At 46.8% G+C, this 15,680-nt stretch overlaps 2 protein-coding genes and 1 long non-coding RNA gene across 4 annotated transcripts in view; 1 reads left to right on the top strand and 2 right to left on the bottom strand.

Annotated features, from left to right (window-relative positions):
• Positions 1-12,351, top strand: part of LOC310851813 — a 32,040-nt gene extending 19,689 nt beyond the window's left edge. Inside the window, exon 2 of the long non-coding RNA XR_014567835.1 lies at positions 10,609-12,351. This is a non-coding gene — a long non-coding RNA (uncharacterized lncRNA). The remainder of the gene's footprint in view (positions 1-10,608) is intronic.
• LOC310851413 (uncharacterized protein) overlaps positions 1-15,680 on the bottom strand; it is a 37,453-nt gene that overhangs the window by 16,111 nt on the left and 5,662 nt on the right. The gene's annotated exons all lie outside the window — the stretch shown is intronic.
• Positions 13,580-15,680, bottom strand: part of LOC310851375 (uncharacterized protein) — a 39,339-nt gene continuing 37,238 nt past the window's right edge. The window contains exon 8 of the transcript XR_014567730.1: positions 13,580-13,813. The gene's annotated coding sequence lies outside the window, so the exon portion shown is untranslated. The remainder of the gene's footprint in view (positions 13,814-15,680) is intronic.

Genomic DNA, 15,680 nt, shown 5'->3' with positions numbered 1-15,680 from the left:
GTTCCCAGTCAGCCATCATAATGTTATGTCCAACATCTTGTGCCCATTTAATCATAGCAGATATCACCGTTTCATCCTGAGTGTTCCATTTCAACAGCAAGTTATACATTCTTGACAAGTTCTTGATTTTGGGATCTAACAGTTCTGTTTCCAATTTTGATTTTTCCACCTGGAAGCCAATTTTCTTGTCCAAATTGTAAGCCTCCATTATTTGGTAATAATGAAGCCAATCTCGCACTTTGTTTTTTAGTTTTTCAAAACTCTGCAGTTTTAAACTCTCTCCCTCTTGTTCCAAAATTTCCCAATATTTCGGCCATTTGGCCTCCATATTGAGCTTTTTCTGAGCTGAGCCTTCGCTTCCATTGGTGACAGCCACCTTGGAGTTTTGTTTTCAAGCAAGTCCTTATATCTTATTCAAACATTAAAAGGGTTTTCTCGTGTGTGTTTCTTTGTGGCTGATTAGCTTCTCTCCCAGTGCAGAGGTCAGAGGGGGCAGGGTTTCTGTTGAGGCAGGTGATTAGCTGTGGGAGGAGTTTATCAGAGCTTGCAGGGCAGCAGCTAAGAAGGAGCAAAAAGGGTTTTCTCGTGTGTGTGTGTGTGTGTGTGTGTTTCTTTGTGACTGATTAGCTTCTCTCCCAGTGCAGAGGTCAGAGGGGGCAGGGTTTCTGTTGAGGCAGGTGATTAGCTGTGGGAGGAGCTTATCAGAGCTCGCAGTTTGATCCATCTTTTAGATTTAGGGGAGCTAGTCTCAAACGTTTGTTGGGTGAGACCTAGGTTTTTTTTGGGGGGGGGGAGGGAGTTATTTGTCCTGTCTGCACGCTTCTTATGATGGAGGACCGCTGTAGCCACCCCCAACGACACGTTCTCAAGATGGAGAGTGAGGGAACAGCTGCAGTCGCCTGCAGTTCCTGCGCAATGTTTGCCATCTTGCCAAAGGTTGCAGGCAGCTTTACCTGCAGCAATTGCATGTTGATTGCCCTCTTAAAAGACAAAGTCCAGCAACTGGAGGAACGTGTAGCTACGCTCCAAAGAATTAGAGAGCTGGAGCTCTTCTTGGAAGCAACAGAGCACACCGTCTCCACCAAGGAGGAGACAGGGGACTCCCCTGAGAAGGAGGCTAGTTCACCAACACAGGAGCCAGATATATGAAGAAACGTGACTCAAAGAAGTAGGAGGTCCAGGGTTCGCTCTGATTGTTTAGAAATACACAATCGCTTTGAGGTCCTCTCCCCTAGCATGGAAGATGAAGAGCAGACTCCATTTGAGGATCTCTCCCTCATTACAGTCGATCAGGTATAGGAAGACAAGCAGCAAAGTCAGTCCTCAGGGAATGTGCAGGCGACCTTGGAACGGACAGCTCACGGAAGAACCCCGACCAAACCTAAGAGGAGGCTTGTAGTGGTGATAGGGGATTCCCTGCTGAGGGGAACAGAAGCAGTGATCTGTGGGCCTGACAAGATGTCTTGGGAAGTGTGCTGTCTCCCCGGGGCTAAGATCCAAGATGTAACTGAATGACTGCAAGGAATCATAAAACCCACTGACAAATACCCCTTCCTCTTGGTTCATGTGGGAACCTATGACACTGCAAGCAATAGCCTCCAGAAGATCAAAAGAGACTATGAGGCTCTGGGCAGGAAATTGAAGCAATTAAATGCACAAATTGTCATCTCATCTGTCCTCCCAGTTGAACAACGCGGCCCAGGGAGAGAGAGAAAAATAGTGGAAGTGAACAGCTGGCTTCGCAAATGGTGTAAACAGGAACGGTTTGGATTCTTAGATCACAGACTGCAGTTTCTTGAAGATGGACTTCTGGCAAGCGATGGGCTGCACCTCACAACGGTTGGGAGGAATGTTTTTGCCAAAAATCTCAGAAACCTCATCAGGAGGGCTTTAAACTGACTAATGTGGGGGAGGGAGACAGTGCTCCTGAAGGTAGGAGTCTATCAATTGATGAAGATGATCATCCAAATGTCATAGACCAAATGGAGCAAACTGTGATGGCCTGGGATTCTGATTTAGAGGCTGAACCGGAGGAATCCCAGCCTGCACAGGAGTCCCCGCCTCCAGGGCTGGCTGAACTGGGGCAGGGCCTTGATTCTGAAGCGCCTGCACCAGTACCGGATCCTCAGGAGCAGGCACCAGGTGATTCCACTCTGGCTCCAGAGGTGGTTGAGGACTCAGTGCCTACAGGTGAGTCTCCCCCTGGGCCCAGTAACCCTTCAGCCTCTCCTGAACTGCAGAGGCTCAGGGCAGAGAGGCGAAGGGAACTGGTTTCTCCCAGGAGGAGTGCTCGCCTTAAGGCCAGGAGAGGCGGGTCTCCTGGCGGCCGGGACCGCCCCTGGCCTCAGAGAAGATAAAGGCCAGTCAGCCCGGTCCCAGGTTGCGGGAGCAACGTCGATGAAGAGCTGTTTCGGCCAGCATCCAGTCCTTTTCCTCCAGTGTTCCTGTCCCCGCCCGGCTTCCTGCTTCGGACCTCGTCCCGCTCCGTCGGAACTGTTTCCAGGCTATTGACCCAGGACCAGACTTTGACTACGCCAACGGTAACCTTCCCCCCGGGACCAGCACACAAACAGCACACAGACCTAGTGGTGGGAGGAAAAAATCCTTAAATAAGAGACGGGGGAATGATTAATGGACTTCATTGTCTGTACACTAATGCGCAAAGCATGGGTAATAAACAAGATGAGCTTGAGCTCTTGGTACAGCAAACTAAATATAACATAATAGGCATCACTGAAACCTGGTGGGATAAGTCCCACGATTGGAATGTAATAATGGAGGGATACAATCTATTTCAGAGAAACAGACCAGACAAGAAAGGAGGAGGAGTGGTGTTATATGTCAGGGATGTGTATACCTGTGAAGAGATCCAAGATTTAGAACCTCAAAGCCAAAGTGAGAGCATTTGGGTCAAAATTAAGGGAGAGAAGAATAACAGGGACCTCATTGTGGGAGTTTACTATAGATCCCCAAGCCAAACGGAGGACACAGATGATGCCTTCCTGGAACAGATGGCCAAGCATGCAAAAGGAAGGGAGATAGTAGTAATGGGGGACTTCAATTACCCGGATATTTGCTGGATGTCAAACTCAGCCAAGAGCATAAGGTCAAACAGATTCCTCACTGGCCTTGCAGACAACTTCATTGTCCAGAAAGTGGGAGAAGCAACAAGAGGAACAGCCATTTTAGATCTGGTCCTAACCAATGTTGATGACCTGGTTAGTGGGGTAGAAGTGGAAGGATCATTAGGCGCGAGTGATCATGCTCTTCTGAAGTTTACTATACAGCGGAAAGAAGCAACCAAGCATACTAGGACTCAATTTCTTGACTTTAAGAAAGCCGACTTCATAAAACTTAGGGAAGTGCTGGGTGAGATCCCATGGACAGTAATACTAAAAGGAAAGGGAGTTCATGATGGCTGGGAGTTTGTTAAGAGGGAGATAGTTAAAAGCACAACTTCAGCCAATACCAATGAGACGGAAACATGGAAGGTGCCTAAAGAAGCCAGGGTGGCTATCTAAAGAACTTTTAACTGAGTTAAGATTTAAAAAGGATGTGTACAAAAAATGGAAAAGGGGGGAAACCACCAAAGAGGAATTCAAACAAATAGCCAGCACGTGTAAACACAAAGTCAGAAAAGCTAAAGCACAGAATGAACTCAGGCTTGCTAGAGAGGTTAAAAGCAACAAAAAAGGCTTTTATGGGTATGTCCGTAGCAAAAGGAAGAACAAAGAAACTGTGGGGTCACTCAGAGGAGAAGATGTGAAATGCAAACAGGGGACACAGAAAGGGCTGAACTCCTCAATGCCTTCTTTGCCTCAATCTTCTCCGATAAAGAAAACAATGCCCGACCTGAAGAATTTGGAGCAAATGATTCAGCAGAGGAAACACAGCCCAGAATAACTAAGGAGATAGTACAAGAATACTTGGCTAGTTTAGATGTATTCAGGTCTTGAGGGCCAGATGAACTGCATCCAAGAGTATTAAAAGAACTGGCAGATGTGATCTCAGAACCACTGGCAGTCATCTTTGAGAATTCCTGGAGAACAGGCGAAGTCCCGGCAGACTGGAGGAGGGCAAATGTTGTCCCTATTTTCAAAAAGGGGAAAAGAGAGGACCCAAATAATTACCGCCCAGTCAGTCTGACATCAATACCAGGGAAGATTCTGGAGCAGATCATTAAGCAAACAGTCTGTGAGCACCTAGAAAGGAATGCTGTGATCACCAATAGTCAGCATGGATTTCTGAAAAATAAGTCATGTCAGACTAACCTTATCTCGTTTTTTGACAGAATTACAAGCCTGGTAGATGAAGGGAACGCAGTGGATGTAGCCTACCTTGATTTCAGCAAGGCATTTGACAAGATGCCCCATGATATTCTTGTAAAGAAGCTGGTAAAATGCGGACTTGACTATGCTACCACTCAGTGGATTTGTAATTGGCTGACTGACCGAACCCAAAGGGTGCTCATCAATGGTTCCTCTTCATCCTGGAGAAGAGTGACTAGTGGGGTGCCACAGGGTTCGGTCTTGGGCCTGGTCTTATTCAACATCTTTATCAACGACTTGGATGATGGACTCAAGGGCATCCTGATCAAATTTGCAGATGACACCAAACTGGGAGGGGTGGCTAACACCCCAGAGGACAGGATCACACTTCAAAACGACCTTGACAGATTAGAGAACTGGGCCCAAACAAACAAGATGAATTTTAACAGGGAGAAATGTAAAGTATTGCACTTGGGCAAAAAAAATGAGAGGCACAAATACAAGATGGGTGACACCTGGCTTGAGAGCAGTACATGTGAAAAGGATCTAGGAGTCTTGGTTGACCACAAGCTTGACATGAGCCAACAGTGTGACGCGACAGGTAAAAAAGCCAATGCAATTCTGGGCTACATCAATAGGAGTATAGCATCTAGATCAAGGGAAGTAATAGTGCCACTGTATTCTGCTCTGGTCAGACCTCACCTGGAGTACTGTGTCCAGTTCTGGGCACCACAGTTCAAGAAGGACACTGACAAACTGGAACGTGTCCAGAGGAGGGCAACCAAAATGGTCAAAGCCCTGGAAACAATGCCTTATGAGGAATGGCTAAGGGAGCTGGGCACGTTTAGCCTGGAGAAGAGGAGGCTAAGGGGTGATATGATAGCCATGTTCAAATATATAAAAGGATGTCACATAGAGGAGGGAGAAAGGTTGTTTTCTGCTGCGCCAGAGAAGCGGACACGGAGCAATGGATCCAAACTACAAGAAAGAAGATTCCACCTCAACATTAGGAAGAACTTCCTGACAGTAAGAGCTGTTTGACAGTGGAATTTGCTGCCAAGGAGTGTGGTGGAGTCTCCTTCTATGGAGGTCTTTAAGCAGAGGCTTGACAACCATATGTCAGGAGTGCTCTGATGGTGTTTCCTGCTTGGCAGGGGGTTGGACTCGATGGCCCTTGTGGTCTCTTCCAACTCTCTGATTCTATGACCAGGCACCCTCAATGGGCTTTGGACTACAACTCCCAACTGGGCCTGCCAGCAGAAGGCAGGGGGGATGGAAACAGCCGTCCAAAAGGTCCAGCCAGCTCCAGAGGCGACCCAAGGCTGCTCTCCAACGGGCGCTGCTCCAGGCATCTGAGTTGCCCAGTTCAAGGGAGCTGGAGGGATTAAGAACCGGGGTTCCTGAATTGCTGTCCTCTTCCAGGATTCCTCTTCTGGCTGCCAATGCCACGGCTGGAATGTCTCCCAAAACTGCCCCCCCCTTTCACAAGGAGCTCTCCCCCCCCCCCGTGTCTTAAACTAGAGAGCCAGTGTGGTGTAGTGGTTAAGAGCGGTAGTCTTGTAATCTGGGGAACTGGGTTCGATTCCCCGCTCCTCCACATGCAGCTGCTGGGTGACCTTGGGCCAGTCACACTTCTCTGAAGTCTCTCAGCCCCACTCACCTCACAGAGTGTTTGTTGTGGGGGAGGAAGAGAAAGGAGAATGTGAGCCGCTTTGAGACTCCTTAAAGGGAGTGAAAGGCTGGATATCAAATCCAAACTCTTTTCTTCTTCTACCCTTTGACTGGCAACCATCTCCAATCTCCTTGCTGGAAAATCCCAACCAAAGATGCATTAGATTCTCTGAAATCTACTCAGGAGTCCTGTAGTGATTTCATGCTCTTTATTGCAGCTTGCAAAACAGTGATTTAATTGCACCCCAAACCTCAGGCTTTTATATACATTATTTACACAATCAGTCCCGTCTGATTGGCTGATTCTGCTTCCCTCCTGGAGCCTGATTGCTCTTTTCCTGCAAGCCAATCAGTTGTTGCATTCTAGGATCCTACTTGCCTATTGTTCAAGAATCCAAGCTTAGTACATAACCCCCCTCCCCTCTAAGTTCCCATTGTACCCAGAAGGGTAGCATTCGTAGTAGTTGAGATATGCCGGTCACCTATGTATGCCTTATGGTCTTGGGTGTCTCGGTAGGGGTTCCTGGTTCCGACTCTTGTTCCAGGGCTGCCGGCTGTGACGGGGTTCTTGGATTGGATGCCGCTGGTCCACTCGGTTGTGGTTCTGGTTCCTTCTGGTTGTGGTTCTTGGTTTCTTAGTTCTGCCTCCCTTACCCGCTCCTCCTGCTCTATGGGCCTCACCCTTCTACTATCCCCTTGGGATTCCTCTCTCCAGCCCTCTTGCAGTTTCCCCCCAGGAATCATCCGGAAGTTCAATAGTCCCAAGAAGGCTTGGAGTTCTGTCTTACCCTTAGGTGCAGGGGGGTCGCAAATAGCCCTCACCTTGTCCCCGATCAAGTGGATTCTTAGACCCTGCCAGGGTGGCGAGAACATGGTTGACCATTGGCACCGGGTATGCATGAGCCGTAAGGGCCTTGTTTATGGTACATTTGTTTTTGTTTTTTTTAAATGATATTTATTAAAGTTTCCAATAAAAACATAAAAACACAGACAACAATAAAAACATACATAAACATACATAAACAAAAAACCAAAAACAAGTATAATTTCAAACCTTATTTTCTTAAACTTAATTTCCCCGACCTCCTCGCACCTCCCCCTTCTGTATTCTAATCTCATTTATCTTATCAGCAAATCCATTCCCTTATTTCCCATAGTTTTGATAATTCTGTTCTTTTTCCTTAATCAACGCCCCTGAAAACCACTAATTTTTAAACCCATATCTTTATAGCCTTCTGGATCGTCTAGAGGGGCTGGGAGCTGGGGGCACTGTCATACAGTGTTTCCGCTCCTTCCTCCTGGGCCGTGTTCCGAAAGTGGTGGTGGGGGATGAGTGTTCAGACCCCTGGGCTCTCACTTGTGGGGTGCCTCAGGGTTCCGTCCTCTCCCCCATGCTTTTTAACATCTATATGAAGCCGCTGGAAGAGATCATCAGGGGGTTTGGACTGGGTGTCCATCAATATGCAGATGATACCCAGCTCTACCTCTTTCAAATCAGAACCAGTGAAGGCGGTGAAGGTCCTGTGTGAGTGCCTGGAGGCGGTTGGAGGATGGATGGCGGCTAATGGATTGAGATTGAATCCTGACAAGACAGAAGTACTGTTTTTGGGGGACAGGGGGCGGGCTGGTGTGGAGGACTCCCTGGTCCTGAATAGGGTAACTGTGCCCCTGAAGGACCAGGTGCGCAGCCTGGGAGTCATTTTGGACTCACAGCTGTCCATGGAGGCACAGGTCAATTCTGTATCCAGGGCAGCTGTCTACCAACTCCACCTGGTACGCAGGCTGAGACCCTACCTGCCCGCGGACTGTCTCATCAGAGTGGTGCATGCTCTAGTTATCTCCCGCTTGGACTACTGCAATGCGCTCTACGTGGGGCTACCTTTGAAGGTGACTCGGAAACTACAACTAATCCAGAATGCGGCAGCTAGACTGGTGACTGGGGGCGGCCGCCGAGACCACATAACACCGGTCTTGAAAGACCTACATTGGCTCCCAGTACGTTTCCGAGCACAATTCAAAGTGCTGGTGTTGACTTTTAAAGCCCTAAACGGCCTCGGCCCAGTATACCTGAAGGAGCGTCTCCACCCCCATCGTTCTGCCCGGACGCTGAGGTCCAGCGCCGAGGGCCTTCTGGCGGTTCCTTCATTGCGAGAAGCAAAGCTACAGGGAACCAGGCAGAGGGCCTTCTCGGTCGTGGCGCCTGTCCTGTGGAACGCCCTCCCATCAGATGTCAAAGCGATAAATAACTACCTGACATTCAGAAGACATCTTAAGGCAGCCCTGTTCAGGGAAGTTTTTAATCTGTGATATTTTAGTGTATTTTTGGTTTTTATGGAAGCCGCCCAGAGTGGCTGGGGAAACCTTGGGCATGTCCACCAGAGGTGAAAGAATGTACCTTCATTTTCTTTACATTTCCAACATTTATTGTCTGATAAGTGGTAAATTTTTGCAAGCTTGACTGGGGTCATGTACCACCTATAGATCATTTTCATAATATTCTCTCTCAAGGCATTACATGCCGTGAATTTCATACCGGTGGTCCACAACCTTTCCCAGTCAGCAAACATAATGTTATGACCAATATCTTGTGCCCACTTAATCATAGCTGATTTAACTGTTTCATCCTGCGTATTCCATTTCAACTGCAAGTTATACATTTTTGACAGATTCTTAGTTTTGGATTCTAGCAACTCTGTTTCCAGTTTTGATTTTTCCACCTGAAAGCCAATTTTCCTGTCCATCTTATAGACCTCCAGTATTTGATAATAATGAAGCCAGTCTCACACTTTATCTTTTAAATTCTCAAAACTCTGCAATTTCCACTTATTACCCTCCTGTTCTAAAATTTCACAGTATTTTGGCCATTTAGACTCCATATTAAGTTTTTTCAAAGCTTTTGCCTCCATTGGTGACAACCACCTTGGAGTTTTGTTCTCCAACAAATCTTTATATTTAATCCAGACATTATACAATGCTTTCCTGACAATATGGTTTTTAAAACCTTTATGAGCTTTGACCTTGTCGTACCACAAATATGCATGCCACCCAAAAAAGTTATTAAAACCTTCCAAATCTAAGATATCCGTGTTCTCAAGGAGCAGCCATTCTTTTAGCCAGCAGAAAGCTGCTGATTCATAATAAAGTTTCAAGTCTGGCAGGGCAAATCCCCCTCTTTCCTTTGCATCAGTTAAAATCTTAAATTTTATTCTGGGCTTTTTGCCCTGCCAGATGAATTTAGAAATGTCTTGCTGCCAACCCTTGAAACATTCCATCTTGTCCACAATTTGCAATGTTTGGAACAAAAACAACATTCTAGGCAATACATACATCTTTATAACTGCTATTCGACCAGACAAGGAAAGCTTCAAATTTGACCAAATTTCTAAATCTTTTTTCACTTGTTTCCAACATTTCTCATAATTGTCTTTAAATAAATTCATATTTTTTGCTGTCATATTGATCCCCAAATATTTTACACTCTTAACCATAGTTAAACCTGTCTCATTCTGAAACTTTTCTTTCTCAATAACTGTTAAATTTTTCTCTAATACCTTGGTTTTTGACTTGTTCAATTTAAATCCTGCCACTTGACCAAATTCTTGCATCAATTCCAAAACCCTTTTAGTACTAGATTCTGGCTCTTGTAATGTAAGTACCAGATCATCTGCAAAAGCTCTCAGTTTATATTGTTTCGCTCCGACCTGAACCCCTTTAACCAGCTGGTCCTTTCTTATCATGTTCAGCAAAACCTCCAGGACCGAAATAAAGAGTAGTGGGGAAATTGGGCACCCCTGGCGTGTCCCTTTCTCTATTTTAAGTTCTTCTGTAATGACATTGTTCACTATAAGTTTAGCCTTTTGTTCAGAGTATATAGCGCCTATACCGTTTTCAAACCCTTTACCCACCCCCATCCCCTGGAGATTCTTCTTCATAAAGGTCCAAGAAATATTATCAAAGGCTTTCTCCGCGTACATTTGTAGTCTGCGCAGATGTGGACTGAGCCATTGGGCTTGACGCGTGTGATGATTGGGGTTTCTCAAGGGCATTAGGCACGAGCTAGAGCACTCCTTGCTCCACAAGCCAGTCTAATTCCTCATCAATGTGGGTTTTGAGGGTGAACGGGACCTGGTGGGCCTTGAACCTGATGGGTCATATGGCAGGGTGTAGTTGTAGGCCAATGGGGGGCAGTATATCATCCCAATGCCCCATCGAAAACCTCTGAAAACACTTTGCACATGGTGTCCACGTCCACGCGGGAGCTGGTGCGGTTCACCCCGGTGATGGCTAACCCCCGTGGCCCAAACCACGCCAACCCCAGTAAGCTAACGTAGCACCCCTTGACCACGATCAACTCCAACCACCGCTTCCGCCCTCGATATTGTACATTGAGGGTTCCCACCCCCATTGTGGGGACCTTGCATTTGTGGAAGTCTCAAGGAGGGTGAATGGGGCTGGCCAAACTTGGAGCCGCCACTGAGACACAATTCCTTAATGTCCATGCCAAAATTATGGACAGGGTTGAGCCTGTATCAAGCTCCAGGCGGCATGGGGCTGCCTCTATCTGTGCCTCGATGTAAATTTTGTCCGCATTAGAATGAGGCAACTGGTATACCTGACAGTCTGTGATCTCCATCGAGTTGCCTTGGTGTGTCAGACCACAGGGCCTGAGACTCTTGGGTCAGCCATCTGGTTCGAGGCATCGGGCAGGGCAGGCACGGCAAACCCGGGCGATGTGTCCCACTTTTCTGCATTGTCGGAATTCTGCATTGCGGAAATGGCAAGTCCTCTGCCCGTGGCTCCCTACAACTTGCACAGTTCCCGTCCTCCAGACGAGGCTGTCGTGGTGGGCGTGCAGCTTATGTGCGCTGCTGCACTCAGTACACGTCCTCCCGGTCGAATTCTGAGTCGTCGGTGAGGTCCTCATGGTGGATCCTCGGTTGGGACGACAGGTTTGACTGGAATCCTTGCGCTGACCTCTCAGCAGCTTCAGTTGCTAAAGCCTCCTCTAGGGCAGCCTGGAGCGTCAGGTCCTTCTTGGCGTAGAGGTGCCACTGCAGCTTCTCGTCCCTCAGGCCACCCACGAGGCTGTCGCCGAGCATGTTCTCCAGCTCTGTGATGTTGCAGAGCCGGGCAGCCTGGCAGAGGGAGGTCACATTCCTGGTTATGGTTTCTCCGGAGACCTGCCGCTTTGCCTAGAAGGCATTTCGACACTCTACCACCGAGGGTTGTTGTGAGAAGTGCCCCTTCAGTCGTTCTATTATTGTCTCATAGGGAACGGTCGCAATATTTGTGGGAGCGAGGAGGGCTCGGGCGATCTTGAACGTTTCTTCTCCACAGATGCTGAAGAAGGTTGCCGTCTTCTTGGCTGTGTCTCATGAAGTCCTTTGCCTCCAGAAGGAACTGGAAGCGGGTGGAGTATCCTTCCCAGTCTCCTGAGGCTGGGCTGAACGGCATGAAGCTGTTGTCTGTCACCATTCTGGGTCCTTGGGTCCTGGAGCTGTAGCCTGGATGCTCGGTGCGATGCTGTGCTGCCTGTGGCGGCTATATGCGGCGCACGGGAGACAGCTCAGCAGGATCCCACCTTCATCGCCAGTGAAATATATTCAGAGTTCTGTAGTGATTTCATGCTCTTTATTGCAGTTTGTAAAACAGTGATTTAATTGCCCCCCAAACCTCAGGCTTTTATATACATTATTTACACAATGAGTCCCATCTGACTGGCTGTTTCTGTTGGGATCCTGCCAGGGAGACAGAGGCATCAGGCCTCCATGTCGTCTCCAGACGATCTCCGGTCTCCCGTTGGAACAGCATCAGTCAATTAGCGACATGAGCCTCAGACGCATTCCAAGACTCATGCACGCCTTTCTCGCAGAGTTTCCACAACGGAAGATTCACCCAGGAGAGCATATTTACAGCTTTATTCAACGTTGGTCAGAACAAAGGAAAAACATGACTGCTTGCATCCATGTCAAGGAAAACAGCCAGAACAAAAGCTATATACAAAACGGAAACTCCCAGTGAGCAGGAAGTAAACAGGCATGTGACACACAACAGCCTGTTCCCTTTTTTAAGGAGGAACGGAAATATCCTAACAGATTCTGCTTCCCTCCTAGAGCCTGATTGGTCTTTTCCTGCAAGCCAATCAGTTGTTGCATTCTAGGATCCTACTTGCCCGCATGCCTTGAGGCCCCAAGATGGGCGGAGGAAGGCCTGGGGGGCAGCTGCTGGCTGGGACTTTGATTTGGGCAGGGTGGGAGCACAGGGAGAGGGAGACATGAAGACCGGCCAGGGGGTGGCACTGGGGGGATTTATTCACATTGGTTTTCTACCCAAAAACCACCACCCCCAGCTGTGAGGAGGGTGGCGCCTCCTCCATGAATTCCTCTTCCACTCCCAGCCACTCCGCTCAAACCTTTGATAAAATCCTGCTCTCCTCCCTCCTCTCCGTCTCAGAGGCTGGGCTTTCTGTCTCATCTCAAGAACCGCCAAAGCGCCCGCAATTGCCTCTTATCTCCCACCCAAACCGTCCACATCAATCCTAAGCGTCTCCTGTTCTGATTTCCACTTTTTGTCTTCCAGCTTTTCAGACTTCTCCTCCCTTCCTTTCATGGAAACATCTAGTGCTTCTGTTTTCTTTGTCAGTGTCTCTACTTTAGTGGTCAAATTTGTCTCCATTTCATTATTTTTATCAATTCGGGCTAATAGCTTCTCCAAATTTAACACAGGCCTGGTGTAAACTGTTTTTGAACTGCCATATTCAAAATCTCCCTCTCCCTTGTTCTCAAAGCAGCCTATTTTCCAGCAGCACCTTATCAGCTTGTCAAGGTCACAGAATAAATCTTTTCTAAGAGATCCTGTTTCCTGCATTTTTCTAGTCCTCCCTCTTCCTTCCAGCCTGATACCCAACACACATAAGATGAAACAAAAAATTCCTTCCAGTAGCACCTTAAAGGCCAACTAAGTTAGTTCTAGGTATGAGCTTTCGTGTGCATGCACACTTCTTCAGATACACTGAAACAGAAGTCACCAGACCCTTCTATATAGTGAGAAGGTGGGGAGGGGTATTACTCAGAAGGGTGGTGGGAATGGGTGATTGGCAGATAGCTGTGATGAGCCTGTTGACGGCTCTTAACAACTGCAATAGGTCTTACAGGAAAAAGCAAGGGGTGATGTAATGGGATGTGGGGCTGCTTGTGCATGAGCGCTAAGATTCTCACAGTTTGGTAGCTAGTTTTAAAACTCTCCCTCTCCGCGGAGCCACCAGTGCATGGCTCCCTTAATCGCTGGCAGAATCCGTCAGTGGGCGTTTCCTGAATTTCTTCCAACGTAAGAGTTCCTTGACCGAAAGTCTCCTCCTTGATTCTCTGTGTGACAGCTTTCTGCGCAGAGTGGGCGTCCCAAGGGGAGGTCCTGAGCTCTCACCACTGGCCTCGCTTGAAGCGTCTCTGAGCCTAACCTCCGACGCTGTCTCCTCTCCCCCTCCTCCTTCAGCGGTGACTCTCCCTCTCCCCCTGCTGGTTCCTTCCTCAGCATCTGAGGGTCTCCCAGCATCCGAGAGCCTCTCCACCCCCCTGAGCTCCGATGGCAGTTCCCTGACAGGTGAGAACGTGAAAAATGGCTTTGTTATGTGTTAAACACATAAGATGTTTAACATAAAATCCAATTTCTTAAATTAAGATTCGAATTAAACAAATAAACCAAATAATTACTTTAAGAGAGGAACCATAAAACAGAAAAAAAAATAATGTGTCCAAGAAGACATAGCAATTTAGGTGTCCAGATAAGAGTGGTTGTCTTGCAGGAATTCCATTCTCTTTAAGTGGCTCAGAGTAGAAGAAATATTTTCCTTCAAAGAGAAACGAACTTGTCCAAATCTGTCTTAATTTTAGCTTTTTCAGCCAGTCCTTTTAAGAGCTCCAATTCTATTTTTTAAAAGAACTTTAAAAATGAGACCAGACTTTCATAAATCCCTCCGATCACACTCTTGGCACTGAAATAGTTTCTACCCTGTGTGAATTCTCTGATGGGAAGTGAGATTGTTCCTTTGACTGAAGCTCTTTCCACATTCCAGGGACTGATAGGGTTTCTCCCCTGTATGAATTCTATGATGGGAAGTGAGACTTTCTTTCCAGGTGAAGCTTTTTCCACATTCCAAGCACTGATAGGGTTTCTCCCCTGTATGAATCCTTTGATGGGAAGTGAAATCTGAGCAATTTCTGAATCTCTTTCCACATTCCACGCACTGATAGGGTTTCTCCCCTGTATGAATTCTATGATGGGAAGTGAGACTTTCTTTCCAGGTGAATCTCTTTCCACATTCCAAGCACTGATAGGGTTTCTCCCCAGTATGAATCCTTTGATGGGAAGTGAGATGGGCATTCCGACTGAAGCTCTTTCCACATTCCAAGCACTGATAGGGTTTCTCCCCAGTATGAATCCTTTGATGGGAAGTGAGTTGGGAGCTCTGACGGAAGCTCTTTCCACATTCCAAGCACTGATAGGGTTTCTCCCCTGTATGAATCCTTTGATGGGAAGTGAAATCTGAGCAATTTCTGAATCTCTTTCCACATTCCACACACTGATAGGGTTTCTCCCCTGTATGAATCCTTTGATGGGAAGTGAGCTTGGCCCTCTGACTGAAGCTTTTTCCGCATTCCACGCACTGATAGGGTTTCTCCCCTGTATGAATCCTTTGATGGGAAGTGAAATCTGAGCAATTTCTGAATCTCTTTCCACATTCCACACACTGATAGGGTTTCTCCCCTGTATGAATCCTTTGATGGGAAGTGAGATTTTCTTTCCTGGTGAAGCTCTTTCCACATTCCAAGCACTGATAGGGTTTCTTCTCAAGGGGATTTCTTTGATGGGAAGTGGAATGGGAGCTCTGACTGAAGCCCTCTGCACAGTCTGATTCCTGATATGGCTCCTCCACTGTGTGAATTTCGTTGTAGTTGTTCTTCATTACCAATTCATCACCACCTGAAACTAAGAAGCAAATGGATTAGAGTCTCAGGAAGAAGTGCAGTACCAAATTATGGAACAATGCTCATTAATGCTTGGGACAGGGGAAGAACTGAAGGGAGTTAGATGTTATAATGTTCCTTTTGTTCTGTAAAAATGTCTAGTTTTGTATACAAATCAAGTTGAATATTATATGTTTTCTCTCTCTAGTTTTTAAAGTACAGTTTAACCTGGTAACGTCATTTTGTTCAAATTTAAATATGGATCTGTACTACCTTCATAAATAAAATGTGCTTTCATTATTATTTTAAAGGTGGCCAAAGCGGGAAGGTTCCCTGTTCAAAATTAAGATATACAGTGGTACCTCGGGTTACATATGCTTCAGGTTACATACGCTTCAGGTTACAGACTCTGTTAACCCAGAAATAATGCTTCAGTTTAAGAACTTTGCTTCAGGATAAGAACAGAAATCATGCCCCGGTGGCGCGGCGGCAACAGCAGGAGACCCCATTAGCTAAAGTGGTGCTTCAGGTTAAAAACAGTTTCAGGTTAAGAAAGGACCTCCGGAACGAATTAAGTTCTTAACCCGAGGTACAACTGTATTTAATATGTAATAAATCTAAACAAATTGTAAGAGCTTGAGAAATATTTGGGAACATTGACTCTGGAATGACATGGTCATAGTCAGCTACTTTGTGGTAGGGGAATGAACTTCTGTGTGCTGAAAAACACATTTTGTATATTGAACAAATGTGTGTAGCAGCTGCCAGATTTAAATTT

Source organism: Podarcis gaigeae, assembly GCF_964106915.1.
Source record: "Podarcis gaigeae genome assembly, chromosome: 8".
NCBI lineage: Eukaryota > Metazoa > Chordata > Lepidosauria > Squamata > Lacertidae > Podarcis > Podarcis gaigeae.
The sequence above is the reverse complement of the archived record's forward strand: the minus strand, read 5'-3'. Positions and strand labels throughout refer to the sequence as shown.